The 14,021-nt window shown below is 46.0% G+C and overlaps 17 non-coding genes and 3 pseudogenes across 17 annotated transcripts; all 20 read left to right on the top strand.

Annotated features, from left to right (window-relative positions):
* The first annotated feature begins 479 nt into the window (after positions 1–479).
* LOC142580772 (5S ribosomal RNA) lies at positions 480–598 on the top strand. The gene has a single exon (XR_012827913.1). It is a non-coding gene; the product is annotated as a 5S ribosomal RNA (ribosomal RNA).
* A 565-nt stretch (positions 599–1,163) lies between these two features.
* LOC142580770 (5S ribosomal RNA) lies at positions 1,164–1,282 on the top strand. Its single transcript, XR_012827911.1, has one exon. It is a non-coding gene; the product is annotated as a 5S ribosomal RNA (ribosomal RNA).
* Positions 1,283–1,845: 563 nt separating this feature from the next.
* Positions 1,846–1,964, top strand: LOC142580769 (5S ribosomal RNA). The gene has a single exon (XR_012827910.1). It is a non-coding gene; the product is annotated as a 5S ribosomal RNA (ribosomal RNA).
* A 563-nt stretch (positions 1,965–2,527) lies between these two features.
* LOC142580768 (5S ribosomal RNA) lies at positions 2,528–2,646 on the top strand. The gene has a single exon (XR_012827909.1). It is a non-coding gene; the product is annotated as a 5S ribosomal RNA (ribosomal RNA).
* A 563-nt stretch (positions 2,647–3,209) lies between these two features.
* On the top strand, positions 3,210–3,328 carry LOC142580767 (5S ribosomal RNA). The gene has a single exon (XR_012827908.1). It is a non-coding gene; the product is annotated as a 5S ribosomal RNA (ribosomal RNA).
* A 569-nt stretch (positions 3,329–3,897) lies between these two features.
* On the top strand, positions 3,898–4,016 carry LOC142580766 (5S ribosomal RNA). The gene has a single exon (XR_012827907.1). It is a non-coding gene; the product is annotated as a 5S ribosomal RNA (ribosomal RNA).
* Positions 4,017–4,578: 562 nt separating this feature from the next.
* On the top strand, positions 4,579–4,697 carry LOC142580439 (5S ribosomal RNA; annotated as a pseudogene).
* Positions 4,698–5,259: 562 nt separating this feature from the next.
* Positions 5,260–5,378, top strand: LOC142580765 (5S ribosomal RNA). The gene has a single exon (XR_012827906.1). It is a non-coding gene; the product is annotated as a 5S ribosomal RNA (ribosomal RNA).
* Positions 5,379–5,941: 563 nt separating this feature from the next.
* On the top strand, positions 5,942–6,060 carry LOC142580764 (5S ribosomal RNA). The gene has a single exon (XR_012827905.1). It is a non-coding gene; the product is annotated as a 5S ribosomal RNA (ribosomal RNA).
* A 568-nt stretch (positions 6,061–6,628) lies between these two features.
* Positions 6,629–6,747, top strand: LOC142580763 (5S ribosomal RNA). Its single transcript, XR_012827904.1, has one exon. It is a non-coding gene; the product is annotated as a 5S ribosomal RNA (ribosomal RNA).
* Positions 6,748–7,309: 562 nt separating this feature from the next.
* Positions 7,310–7,428, top strand: LOC142580438 (5S ribosomal RNA; annotated as a pseudogene).
* Positions 7,429–7,991: 563 nt separating this feature from the next.
* Positions 7,992–8,110, top strand: LOC142580762 (5S ribosomal RNA). The gene has a single exon (XR_012827903.1). It is a non-coding gene; the product is annotated as a 5S ribosomal RNA (ribosomal RNA).
* Positions 8,111–8,673: 563 nt separating this feature from the next.
* LOC142580761 (5S ribosomal RNA) lies at positions 8,674–8,792 on the top strand. The gene has a single exon (XR_012827902.1). It is a non-coding gene; the product is annotated as a 5S ribosomal RNA (ribosomal RNA).
* A 565-nt stretch (positions 8,793–9,357) lies between these two features.
* LOC142580759 (5S ribosomal RNA) lies at positions 9,358–9,476 on the top strand. Its single transcript, XR_012827900.1, has one exon. It is a non-coding gene; the product is annotated as a 5S ribosomal RNA (ribosomal RNA).
* A 563-nt stretch (positions 9,477–10,039) lies between these two features.
* LOC142580437 (5S ribosomal RNA) lies at positions 10,040–10,158 on the top strand (annotated as a pseudogene).
* A 563-nt stretch (positions 10,159–10,721) lies between these two features.
* On the top strand, positions 10,722–10,840 carry LOC142580758 (5S ribosomal RNA). Its single transcript, XR_012827899.1, has one exon. It is a non-coding gene; the product is annotated as a 5S ribosomal RNA (ribosomal RNA).
* Positions 10,841–11,399: 559 nt separating this feature from the next.
* On the top strand, positions 11,400–11,518 carry LOC142580757 (5S ribosomal RNA). Its single transcript, XR_012827898.1, has one exon. It is a non-coding gene; the product is annotated as a 5S ribosomal RNA (ribosomal RNA).
* A 564-nt stretch (positions 11,519–12,082) lies between these two features.
* Positions 12,083–12,201, top strand: LOC142580756 (5S ribosomal RNA). Its single transcript, XR_012827897.1, has one exon. It is a non-coding gene; the product is annotated as a 5S ribosomal RNA (ribosomal RNA).
* Positions 12,202–12,767: 566 nt separating this feature from the next.
* LOC142580755 (5S ribosomal RNA) lies at positions 12,768–12,886 on the top strand. The gene has a single exon (XR_012827896.1). It is a non-coding gene; the product is annotated as a 5S ribosomal RNA (ribosomal RNA).
* Positions 12,887–13,449: 563 nt separating this feature from the next.
* On the top strand, positions 13,450–13,568 carry LOC142580754 (5S ribosomal RNA). The gene has a single exon (XR_012827895.1). It is a non-coding gene; the product is annotated as a 5S ribosomal RNA (ribosomal RNA).
* The last annotated feature ends 453 nt before the right edge of the window (positions 13,569–14,021 follow it).

Here is a 14,021-nt window from a genome sequence, read left to right as displayed (position 1 = left end):
GAATGTAGGCGTAAAGCTGTGGTGAGTGGACGCGCTGGCGAAATATAAACACTCATCATCCGCAGCCTCTCGTGCGTCAACATCGATCTGAACTTCGCGGGCACAAATTCAAAACGACATGAAGGACGTGGCATGATATTACGCGGAGTAATATGGCGACAAGAAGTGTCACTAATCGCGAAAATTGTTCGCATAAACTGCTAACTGCATCGCTATTACACGCATGCAGGTTGATAACATCACATAGACGGCAGCACATTCCAAGCCACATGTGCAAGCCGCAGAAAAGCACACACAACGTGTTACGTCCACTCTCCTCTGCACAACTCGCACACGCAATTTTCTCTTTTCTAGCGCAGATCAACAAATTGAAACCGCGTAATGAGACGTTTCCGTAACCCGTAAAGACTATTCATTGTAGCTGTAGAGAGCCGATGCTCCCTTTTAGATACAGGCAGCATCGGAAACCTTCGTTTCTCGCCATCGGCCATACCATGCTGAATACGCCGGTTCTCGTCCGATCCCCGAAGCTAAGCAGCATTGGGCTCGGTCAGTACTTGGGAGGGAGACCACCTGGGAACACCGAGTGCTGATGGCACCTTTCTTTTTAATTTTTTTTTTGCCTGCACTTCTTTTTTGTTGTTATTATTATTATTATTATTATTATTTTAGTTGGCATGTTTTGAATGTAGGCGTAAAGCTGTGGTGAGTGGACGCGCTGGCGAAATATAAACACTCATCATCCGCAGCCTCTCGTGCGTCAACATCGATCTGAACTTCGCGGGCACAAATTCAAAACGACATGAAGGACGTGGCATGATATTACGCGGAGTAATATGGCGACAAGAAGTGTCACTAATCGCGAAAATTGTTCGCATAAACTGCTAACTGCATCGCTATTACACGCATACAGGTTGATAACATCACATAGACGGCAGCACATTCCAAGCCACATGTGCAAGCCGCAGAAAAGCACACACAACGTGTTACGTCCACTCTCCTCTGCACAACTCGCACACGCAATTTTCTCTTTTCTAGCGCAGATCAACAAATTGAAACCACGTAATGAGACGTTTCCGTAACCCGTAAAGACTATTCATTGTAGCTGTAGAGAGCCGATGCTCCCTTTTAGATACAGGCAGCATCGGAAACCTTCGTTTCTCGCCATCGGCCATACCATGCTGAATACGCCGGTTCTCGTCCGATCCCCGAAGCTAAGCAGCATTGGGCTCGGTCAGTACTTGGGAGGGAGACCACCTGGGAACACCGAGTGCTGATGGCACCTTTCTTTTTAATTTTTTTTTTTGCCTGCACTTCTTTTTTGTTGTTATTATTATTATTATTATTATTTTAGTTGGCATGTTTTGAATGTAGGCGTAAAGCTGTGGTGAGTGGACGCGCTGGCGAAATATAAACACTCATCATCCGCAGCCTCTCGTGCGTCAACATCGATCTGAACTTCGCGGGCACAAATTCAAAACGACATGAAGGACGTGGCATGATATTACGCGGAGTAATATGGCGACAAGAAGTGTCACTAATCGCGAAAATTGTTCGCATAAACTGCTAACTGCATCGCTATTACACGCATGCAGGTTGATAACATCACATAGACGGCAGCACATTCCAAGCCACATGTGCAAGCCGCAGAAAAGCACACACAACGTGTTACGTCCACTCTCCTCTGCACAACTCGCACACGCAATTTTCTCTTTTCTAGCGCAGATCAACAAATTGAAACCACGTAATGAGACGTTTCCGTAACCCGTAAAGACTATTCATTGTAGCTGTAGAGAGCCGATGCTCCCTTTTAGATACAGGCAGCATCGGAAACCTTCGTTTCTCGCCATCGGCCATACCATGCTGAATACGCCGGTTCTCGTCCGATCCCCGAAGCTAAGCAGCATTGGGCTCGGTCAGTACTTGGGAGGGAGACCACCTGGGAACACCGAGTGCTGATGGCACCTTTCTTTTTAATTTTTTTTTTTGCCTGCACTTCTTTTTCGTTGTTATTATTATTATTATTATTATTTTAGTTGGGATGTTTTGAATGTAGGCGTAAAGCTGTGGTGAGTGGACGCGCTGGCGAAATATAAACACCCATCATCCGCAGCCTCTCGTGCGTCAACATCGATCTGAACTTCGCGGGCACAAATTCAAAACGACATGAAGGACGTGGCATGATATTACGCGGAGTAATATTGCGACAAGAAGTGTCACTAATCGCGAAAATTGTTCGCATAAACTGCTAACTGCATCGCTATTACACGCATGCAGGTTGATAACATCACATAGACGGCAGCACATTCCAAGCCACATGTGCAAGCCGCAGAAAAGCACACACAACGTGTTACGTCCACTCTCCTCTGCACAACTCGCACACGCAATTTTCTCTTTTCTAGCGCAGATCAACAAATTGAAACCGCGTAATGAGACGTTTCCGTAACCCGTAAAGACTATTCATTGTAGCTGTAGAGAGCCGATGCTCCCTTTTAGATACAGGCAGCATCGGAAACCTTCGTTTCTCGCCATCGGCCATACCATGCTGAATACGCCGGTTCTCGTCCGATCCCCGAAGCTAAGCAGCATTGGGCTCGGTCAGTACTTGGGAGGGAGACCACCTGGGAACACCGAGTGCTGATGGCACCTTTCTTTTTAATTTTTTTTTTTGCCTGCACTTCTTTTTTGTTGTTATTATTATTATTATTATTATTTTAGTTGGCATGTTTTGAATGTAGGCGTAAAGCTGTGGTGAGTGGACGCGCTGGCGAAATATAAACACTCATCATCCGCAGCCTCTCGTGCGTCAACATCGATCTGAACTTCGCGGGCACAAATTCAAAACGACATGAAGGACGTGGCATGATATTACGCGGAGTAATATGGCGACAAGAAGTGTCACTAATCGCGAAAATTGTTCGCATAAACTGCTAACTGCATCGCTATTACACGCATGCAGGTTGATAACATCACATAGACGGCAGCACATTCCAAGCCACATGTGCAAGCCGCAGAAAAGCACACACAACGTGTTACGTCCACTCTCCTCTGCACAACTCGCACACGCAATTTTCTCTTTTCTAGCGCAGATCAACAAATTGAAACCGCGTAATGAGACGTTTCCGTAACCCGTAAAGACTATTCATTGTAGCTGTAGAGAGCCGATGCTCCCTTTTAGATACAGGCAGCATCGGAAACCTTCGTTTCTCGCCATCGGCCATACCATGCTGAATACGCCGGTTCTCGTCCGATCCCCGAAGCTAAGCAGCATTGGGCTCGGTCAGTACTTGGGAGGGAGACCACCTGGGAACACCGAGTGCTGATGGCACCTTTCTTTTTAATTTTTTTTTTTGCCTGCACTTCTTTTTTGTTGTTATTATTATTATTATTATTATTATTATTTTAGTTGGCATGTTTTGAATGTAGGCGTAAAGCTGTGGTGAGTGGACGCGCTGGCGAAATATAAACACTCATCATCCGCAGCCTCTCGTGCGTCAACATCGATCTGAACTTCGCGGGCACAAATTCAAAACGACATGAAGGACGTGGCATGATATTACGCGGAGTAATATGGCGACAAGAAGTGTCACTAATCGCGAAAATTGTTCGCATAAACTGCTAACTGCATCGCTATTACACGCATGCAGGTTGATAACATCACATAGACGGCAGCACATTCCAAGCCACATGTGCAAGCCGCAGAAAAGCACACACAACGTGTTACGTCCACTCTCCTCTGCACAACTCGCACACGCAATTTTCTCTTTTCTAGCGCAGATCAACAAATTGAAACCACGTAATGAGACGTTTCCGTAACCCGTAAAGACTATTCATTGTAGCTGTAGAGAGCCGATGCTCCCTTTTAGATACAGGCAGCATCGGAAACCTTCGTTTCTCGCCATCGGCCATACCATGCTGAATACGCCGGTTCTCGTCCGATCCCCGAAGCTAAGCAGCATTGGGCTCGGTCAGTACTTGGGAGGGAGACCACCTGGGAACACCGAGTGCTGATGGCACCTTTCTTTTTAATTTTTTTTTTGCCTGCACTTCTTTTTTGTTGTTATTATTATTATTATTATTATTTTAGTTGGCATGTTTTGAATGTAGGCGTAAAGCTGTGGTGAGTGGACGCGCTGGCGAAATATAAACACTCATCATCCGCAGCCTCTCGTGCGTCAACATCGATCTGAACTTCGCGGGCACAAATTCAAAACGACATGAAGGACGTGGCATGATATTACGCGGAGTAATATGGCGACAAGAAGTGTCACTAATCGCGAAAATTGTTCGCATAAACTGCTAACTGCATCGCTATTACACGCATGCAGGTTGATAACATCACATAGACGGCAGCACATTCCAAGCCACATGTGCAAGCCGCAGAAAAGCACACACAACGTGTTACGTCCACTCTCCTCTGCACAACTCGCACACGCAATTTTCTCTTTTCTAGCGCAGATCAACAAATTGAAACCACGTAATGAGACGTTTCCGTAACCCGTAAAGACTATTCATTGTAGCTGTAGAGAGCCGATGCTCCCTTTTAGATACAGGCAGCATCGGAAACCTTCGTTTCTCGCCATCGGCCATACCATGCTGAATACGCCGGTTCTCGTCCGATCCGCGAAGCTAAGCAGCATTGGGCTCGGTCAGTACTTGGGAGGGAGACCACCTGGGAACACCGAGTGCTGATGGCACCTTTCTTTTTAATTTTTTTTTTGCCTGCACTTCTTTTTTGTTGTTATTATTATTATTATTATTATTTTAGTTGGCATGTTTTGAATGTAGGCGTAAAGCTGTGGTGAGTGGACGCGCTGGCGAAATATAAACACTCATCATCCGCAGCCTCTCGTGCGTCAACATCGATCTGAACTTCGCGGGCACAAATTCAAAACGACATGAAGGACGTGGCATGATATTACGCGGAGTAATATGGCGACAAGAAGTGTCACTAATCGCGAAAATTGTTCGCATAAACTGCTAACTGCATCGCTATTACACGCATGCAGGTTGATAACATCACATAGACGGCAGCACATTCCAAGCCACATGTGCAAGCCGCAGAAAAGCACACACAACGTGTTACGTCCACTCTCCTCTGCACAACTCGCACACGCAATTTTCTCTTTTCTAGCGCAGATCAACAAATTGAAACCACGTAATGAGACGTTTCCGTAACCCGTAAAGACTATTCATTGTAGCTGTAGAGAGCCGATGCTCCCTTTTAGATACAGGCAGCATCGGAAACCTTCGTTTCTCGCCATCGGCCATACCATGCTGAATACGCCGGTTCTCGTCCGATCCCCGAAGCTAAGCAGCATTGGGCTCGGTCAGTACTTGGGAGGGAGACCACCTGGGAACACCGAGTGCTGATGGCACCTTTCTTTTTAATTTTTTTTTTTGCCTGCACTTCTTTTTCGTTGTTATTATTATTATTATTATTATTTTAGTTGGGATGTTTTGAATGTAGGCGTAAAGCTGTGGTGAGTGGACGCGCTGGCGAAATATAAACACCCATCATCCGCAGCCTCTCGTGCGTCAACATCGATCTGAACTTCGCGGGCACAAATTCAAAACGACATGAAGGACGTGGCATGATATTACGCGGAGTAATATTGCGACAAGAAGTGTCACTAATCGCGAAAATTGTTCGCATAAACTGCTAACTGCATCGCTATTACACGCATGCAGGTTGATAACATCACATAGACGGCAGCACATTCCAAGCCACATGTGCAAGCCGCAGAAAAGCACACACAACGTGTTACGTCCACTCTCCTCTGCACAACTCGCACACGCAATTTTCTCTTTTCTAGCGCAGATCAACAAATTGAAACCGCGTAATGAGACGTTTCCGTAACCCGTAAAGACTATTCATTGTAGCTGTAGAGAGCCGATGCTCCCTTTTAGATACAGGCAGCATCGGAAACCTTCGTTTCTCGCCATCGGCCATACCATGCTGAATACGCCGGTTCTCGTCCGATCCCCGAAGCTAAGCAGCATTGGGCTCGGTCAGTACTTGGGAGGGAGACCACCTGGGAACACCGAGTGCTGATGGCACCTTTCTTTTTAATTTTTTTTTTGCCTGCACTTCTTTTTTGTTGTTATTATTATTATTATTATTATTATTATTTTAGTTGGCATGTTTTGAATGTAGGCGTAAAGCTGTGGTGAGTGGACGCGCTGGCGAAATATAAACACTCATCATCCGCAGCCTCTCGTGCGTCAACATCGATCTGAACTTCGCGGGCACAAATTCAAAACGACATGAAGGACGTGGCATGATATTACGCGGAGTAATATGGCGACAAGAAGTGTCACTAATCGCGAAAATTGTTCGCATAAACTGCTAACTGCATCGCTATTACACGCATGCAGGTTGATAACATCACATAGACGGCAGCACATTCCAAGCCACATGTGCAAGCCGCAGAAAAGCACACACAACGTGTTACGTCCACTCTCCTCTGCACAACTCGCACACGCAATTTTCTCTTTTCTAGCGCAGATCAACAAATTGAAACCACGTAATGAGACGTTTCCGTAACCCGTAAAGACTATTCATTGTAGCTGTAGAGAGCCGATGCTCCCTTTTAGATACAGGCAGCATCGGAAACCTTCGTTTCTCGCCATCGGCCATACCATGCTGAATACGCCGGTTCTCGTCCGATCCCCGAAGCTAAGCAGCATTGGGCTCGGTCAGTACTTGGGAGGGAGACCACCTGGGAACACCGAGTGCTGATGGCACCTTTCTTTTTAATTTTTTTTTTGCCTGCACTTCTTTTTTGTTGTTATTATTATTATTATTATTATTTTAGTTGGCATGTTTTGAATGTAGGCGTAAAGCTGTGGTGAGTGGACGCGCTGGCGAAATATAAACACTCATCATCCGCAGCCTCTCGTGCGTCAACATCGATCTGAACTTCGCGGGCACAAATTCAAAACGACATGAAGGACGTGGCATGATATTACGCGGAGTAATATGGCGACAAGAAGTGTCACTAATCGCGAAAATTGTTCGCATAAACTGCTAACTGCATCGCTATTACACGCATGCAGGTTGATAACATCACATAGACGGCAGCACATTCCAAGCCACATGTGCAAGCCGCAGAAAAGCACACACAACGTGTTACGTCCACTCTCCTCTGCACAACTCGCACACGCAATTTTCTCTTTTCTAGCGCAGATCAACAAATTGAAACCACGTAATGAGACGTTTCCGTAACCCGTAAAGACTATTCATTGTAGCTGTAGAGAGCCGATGCTCCCTTTTAGATACAGGCAGCATCGGAAACCTTCGTTTCTCGCCATCGGCCATACCATGCTGAATACGCCGGTTCTCGTCCGATCCGCGAAGCTAAGCAGCATTGGGCTCGGTCAGTACTTGGGAGGGAGACCACCTGGGAACACCGAGTGCTGATGGCACCTTTCTTTTTAATTTTTTTTTTTGCCTGCACTTCTTTTTTGTTGTTATTATTATTATTATTATTATTTTAGTTGGCATGTTTTGAATGTAGGCGTAAAGCTGTGGTGAGTGGACGCGCTGGCGAAATATAAACACTCATCATCCGCAGCCTCTCGTGCGTCAACATCGATCTGAACTTCGCGGGCACAAATTCAAAACGACATGAAGGACGTGGCATGATATTACGCGGAGTAATATGGCGACAAGAAGTGTCACTAATCGCGAAAATTGTTCGCATAAACTGCTAACTGCATCGCTATTACACGCATGCAGGTTGATAACATCACATAGACGGCAGCACATTCCAAGCCACATGTGCAAGCCGCAGAAAAGCACACACAACGTGTTACGTCCACTCTCCTCTGCACAACTCGCACACGCAATTTTCTCTTTTCTAGCGCAGATCAACAAATTGAAACCACGTAATGAGACGTTTCCGTAACCCGTAAAGACTATTCATTGTAGCTGTAGAGAGCCGATGCTCCCTTTTAGATACAGGCAGCATCGGAAACCTTCGTTTCTCGCCATCGGCCATACCATGCTGAATACGCCGGTTCTCGTCCGATCCCCGAAGCTAAGCAGCATTGGGCTCGGTCAGTACTTGGGAGGGAGACCACCTGGGAACACCGAGTGCTGATGGCACCTTTCTTTTTAATTTTTTTTTTTGCCTGCACTTCTTTTTCGTTGTTATTATTATTATTATTATTATTTTAGTTGGGATGTTTTGAATGTAGGCGTAAAGCTGTGGTGAGTGGACGCGCTGGCGAAATATAAACACCCATCATCCGCAGCCTCTCGTGCGTCAACATCGATCTGAACTTCGCGGGCACAAATTCAAAACGACATGAAGGACGTGGCATGATATTACGCGGAGTAATATTGCGACAAGAAGTGTCACTAATCGCGAAAATTGTTCGCATAAACTGCTAACTGCATCGCTATTACACGCATGCAGGTTGATAACATCACATAGACGGCAGCACATTCCAAGCCACATGTGCAAGCCGCAGAAAAGCACACACAACGTGTTACGTCCACTCTCCTCTGCACAACTCGCACACGCAATTTTCTCTTTTCTAGCGCAGATCAACAAATTGAAACCGCGTAATGAGACGTTTCCGTAACCCGTAAAGACTATTCATTGTAGCTGTAGAGAGCCGATGCTCCCTTTTAGATACAGGCAGCATCGGAAACCTTCGTTTCTCGCCATCGGCCATACCATGCTGAATACGCCGGTTCTCGTCCGATCCCCGAAGCTAAGCAGCATTGGGCTCGGTCAGTACTTGGGAGGGAGACCACCTGGGAACACCGAGTGCTGATGGCACCTTTCTTTTTAATTTTTTTTTTTTTGCCTGCACTTCTTTTTTGTTGTTATTATTATTATTATTATTATTTTAGTTGGCATGTTTTGAATGTAGGCGTAAAGCTGTGGTGAGTGGACGCGCTGGCGAAATATAAACACTCATCATCCGCAGCCTCTCGTGCGTCAACATCGATCTGAACTTCGCGGGCACAAATTCAAAACGACATGAAGGACGTGGCATGATATTACGCGGAGTAATATGGCGACAAGAAGTGTCACTAATCGCGAAAATTGTTCGCATAAACTGCTAACTGCATCGCTATTACACGCATGCAGGTTGATAACATCACATAGACGGCAGCACATTCCAAGCCACATGTGCAAGCCGCAGAAAAGCACACACAACGTGTTACGTCCACTCTCCTCTGCACAACTCGCACACGCAATTTTCTCTTTTCTAGCGCAGATCAACAAATTGAAACCGCGTAATGAGACGTTTCCGTAACCCGTAAAGACTATTCATTGTAGCTGTAGAGAGCCGATGCTCCCTTTTAGATACAGGCAGCATCGGAAACCTTCGTTTCTCGCCATCGGCCATACCATGCTGAATACGCCGGTTCTCGTCCGATCCCCGAAGCTAAGCAGCATTGGGCTCGGTCAGTACTTGGGAGGGAGACCACCTGGGAACACCGAGTGCTGATGGCACCTTTCTTTTTAATTTTTTTTTTTGCCTGCACTTCTTTTTTGTTGTTATTATTATTATTATTATTATTTTAGTTGGCATGTTTTGAATGTAGGCGTAAAGCTGTGGTGAGTGGACGCGCTGGCGAAATATAAACACTCATCATCCGCAGCCTCTCGTGCGTCAACATCGATCTGAACTTCGCGGGCACAAATTCAAAACGACATGAAGGACGTGGCATGATATTACGCGGAGTAATATGGCGACAAGAAGTGTCACTAATCGCGAAAATTGTTCGCATAAACTGCTAACTGCATCGCTATTACACGCATGCAGGTTGATAACATCACATAGACGGCAGCACATTCCAAGCCACATGTGCAAGCCGCAGAAAAGCACACACAACGTGTTACGTCCACTCTCCTCTGCACAACTCGCACACGCAATTTTCTCTTTTCTAGCGCAGATCAACAAATTGAAACCACGTAATGAGACGTTTCCGTAACCCGTAAAGACTATTCATTGTAGCTGTAGAGAGCCGATGCTCCCTTTTAGATACAGGCAGCATCGGAAACCTTCGTTTCTCGCCATCGGCCATACCATGCTGAATACGCCGGTTCTCGTCCGATCCGCGAAGCTAAGCAGCATTGGGCTCGGTCAGTACTTGGGAGGGAGACCACCTGGGAACACCGAGTGCTGATGGCACCTTTCTTTTTAATTTTTTTTTTTGCCTGCACTTCTTTTTTGTTGTTATTATTATTATTATTATTATTTTAGTTGGCATGTTTTGAATGTAGGCGTAAAGCTGTGGTGAGTGGACGCGCTGGCGAAATATAAACACTCATCATCCGCAGCCTCTCGTGCGTCAACATCGATCTGAACTTCGCGGGCACAAATTCAAAACGACATGAAGGACGTGGCATGATATTACGCGGAGTAATATGGCGACAAGAAGTGTCACTAATCGCGAAAATTGTTCGCATAAACTGCTAACTGCATCGCTATTACACGCATGCAGGTTGATAACATCACATAGACGGCAGCACATTCCAAGCCACATGTGCAAGCCGCAGAAAAGCACACACAACGTGTTACGTCCACTCTCCTCTGCACAACTCGCACACGCAATTTTCTCTTTTCTAGCGCAGATCAACAAATTGAAACCGCGTAATGAGACGTTTCCGTAACCCGTAAAGACTATTCATTGTAGCTGTAGAGAGCCGATGCTCCCTTTTAGATACAGGCAGCATCGGAAACCTTCGTTTCTCGCCATCGGCCATACCATGCTGAATACGCCGGTTCTCGTCCGATCCCCGAAGCTAAGCAGCATTGGGCTCGGTCAGTACTTGGGAGGGAGACCACCTGGGAACACCGAGTGCTGATGGCACCTTTCTTTTTAATTTTTTTTTTGCCTGCACTTCTTTTTTGTTGTTATTATTATTATTATTATTATTTTAGTTGGCATGTTTTGAATGTAGGCGTAAAGCTGTGGTGAGTGGACGCGCTGGCAAAATATAAACACTCATCATCCGCAGCCTCTCGTGCGTCAACATCGATCTGAACTTCGCGGGCACAAATTCAAAACGACATGAAGGACGTGGCATGATATTACGCGGAGTAATATGGCGACAAGAAGTGTCACTAATCGCGAAAATTGTTCGCATAAACTGCTAACTGCATCGCTATTACACGCATGCAGGTTGATAACATCACATAGACGGCAGCACATTCCAAGCCACATGTGCAAGCCGCAGAAAAGCACACACAACGTGTTACGTCCACTCTCCTCTGCACAACTCGCACACGCAATTTTCTCTTTTCTAGCGCAGATCAACAAATTGAAACCACGTAATGAGACGTTTCCGTAACCCGTAAAGACTATTCATTGTAGCTGTAGAGAGCCGATGCTCCCTTTTAGATACAGGCAGCATCGGAAACCGTTTCTCGCCATCGGCCATACCATGCTGAATACGCCGGTTCTCGTCCGATCCCCGAAGCTAAGCAGCATTGGGCTCGGTCAGTACTTGGGAGGGAGACCACCTGGGAACACCGAGTGCTGATGGCACCTTTCTTTTTAATTTTTTTTTTTTGCCTGCACTTCTTTTTTGTTGTTATTATTATTATTATTATTATTTTAGTTGGCATGTTTTGAATGTAGGCGTAAAGCTGTGGTGAGTGGACGCGCTGGCGAAATATAAACACTCATCATCCGCAGCCTCTCGTGCGTCAACATCGATCTGAACTTCGCGGGCACAAATTCAAAACGACATGAAGGACGTGGCATGATATTACGCGGAGTAATATGGCGACAAGAAGTGTCACTAATCGCGAAAATTGTTCGCATAAACTGCTAACTGCATCGCTATTACACGCATGCAGGTTGATAACATCACATAGACGGCAGCACATTCCAAGCCACATGTGCAAGCCGCAGAAAAGCACACACAACGTGTTACGTCCACTCTCCTCTGCACAACTCGCACACGCAATTTTCTCTTTTCTAGCGCAGATCAACAAATTGAAACCACGTAATGAGACGTTTCCGTAACCCGTAAAGACTATTCATTGTAGCTGTAGAGAGCCGATGCTCCCTTTTAGATACAGGCAGCATCGGAAACCTTCGTTTCTCGCCATCGGCCATACCATGCTGAATACGCCGGTTCTCGTCCGATCCCCGAAGCTAAGCAGCATTGGGCTCGGTCAGTACTTGGGAGGGAGACCACCTGGGAACACCGAGTGCTGATGGCACCTTTCTTTTTAATTTTTTTTTTTGCCTGCACTTCTTTTTTGTTGTTATTATTATTATTATTATTATTATTTTAGTTGGCATGTTTTGAATGTAGGCGTAAAGCTGTGGTGAGTGGACGCGCTGGCGAAATATAAACACTCATCATCCGCAGCCTCTCGTGCGTCAACATCGATCTGAACTTCGCGGGCACAAATTCAAAACGACATGAAGGACGTGGCATGATATTACGCGGAGTAATATGGCGACAAGAAGTGTCACTAATCGCGAAAATTGTTCGCATAAACTGCTAACTGCATCGCTATTACACGCATGCAGGTTGATAACATCACATAGACGGCAGCACATTCCAAGCCACATGTGCAAGCCGCAGAAAAGCACACACAACGTGTTACGTCCACTCTCCTCTGCACAACTCGCACACGCAATTTTCTCTTTTCTAGCGCAGATCAACAAATTGAAACCACGTAATGAGACGTTTCCGTAACCCGTAAAGACTATTCATTGTAGCTGTAGAGAGCCGATGCTCCCTTTTAGATACAGGCAGCATCGGAAACCTTCGTTTCTCGCCATCGGCCATACCATGCTGAATACGCCGGTTCTCGTCCGATCCCCGAAGCTAAGCAGCATTGGGCTCGGTCAGTACTTGGGAGGGAGACCACCTGGGAACACCGAGTGCTGATGGCACCTTTCTTTTTAATTTTTTTTTTTGCCTGCACTTCTTTTTTGTTGTTATTATTATTATTATTATTATTTTAGTTGGCACGTTTTGAATGTAGGCGTAAAGCTGTGGTGAGTGGACGCGCTGGCGAAATATAAACACTCATCATCCGCAGCCTCTCGTGCGTCAACATCGATCTGAACTTCGCGGGCACAAATTCAAAACGACATGAAGGACGTGGCATGATATTACGCGGAGTAATATGGCGACAAGAAGTGTCACTAATCGCGAAAATTGTTCGCATAAACTGCTAACTGCATCGCTATTACACGCATGCAGGTTGATAACATCACATAGACGGCAGCACATTCCAAGCCACATGTGCAAGCCGCAGAAAAGCACACACAACGTGTTACGTCCACTCTCCTCTGCACAACTCGCACACGCAATTTTCTCTTTTCTAGCGCAGATCAACAAATTGAAACCACGTAATGAGACGTTTCCGTAACCCGTAAAGACTATTCATTGTAGCTGTAGAGAGCCGATGCTCCCTTTTAGATACAGGCAGCATCGGTAACCTTCGTTTCTCGCCATCGGCCATACCATGCTGAATACGCCGGTTCTCGTCCGATCCCCGAAGCTAAGCAGCATTGGGCTCGGTCAGTACTTGGGAGGGAGACCACCTGGGAACACCGAGTGCTGATGGCACCTTTCTTTTTAATTTTTTTTTTGCCTGCACTTCTTTTTTGTTGTTATTATTATTATTATTATTATTTTAGTTGGCATGTTTTGAATGTAGGCGTAAAGCTGTGGTGAGTGGACGCGCTGGCGAAATATAAACACTCATCATCCGCAGCCTCTCGTGCGTCAACATCGATCTGAACTTCGCGGGCACAAATTCAAAACGACATGAAGGACGTGGCATGATATTACGCGGAGTAATATGGCGACAAGAAGTGTCACTAATCGCGAAAATTGTTCGCATAAACTGCTAACTGCATCGCTATTACACGCATGCAGGTTGATAACATCACATAGACGGCAGCACATTCCAAGCCACATGTGCAAGCCGCAGAAAAGCACACACAACGTGTTACGTCCACTCTCCTCTGCACAACTCGCACACGCAATTTTCTCTTTTCTAGCGCAGATCAACAAATT

This window comes from Dermacentor variabilis, chromosome 4 (assembly GCF_050947875.1).
Source record: "Dermacentor variabilis isolate Ectoservices chromosome 4, ASM5094787v1, whole genome shotgun sequence".
Classification (NCBI taxonomy): Eukaryota; Metazoa; Arthropoda; class Arachnida; order Ixodida; family Ixodidae; genus Dermacentor; species Dermacentor variabilis.
This window is presented reverse-complemented; position numbering and strand designations above follow the sequence as displayed.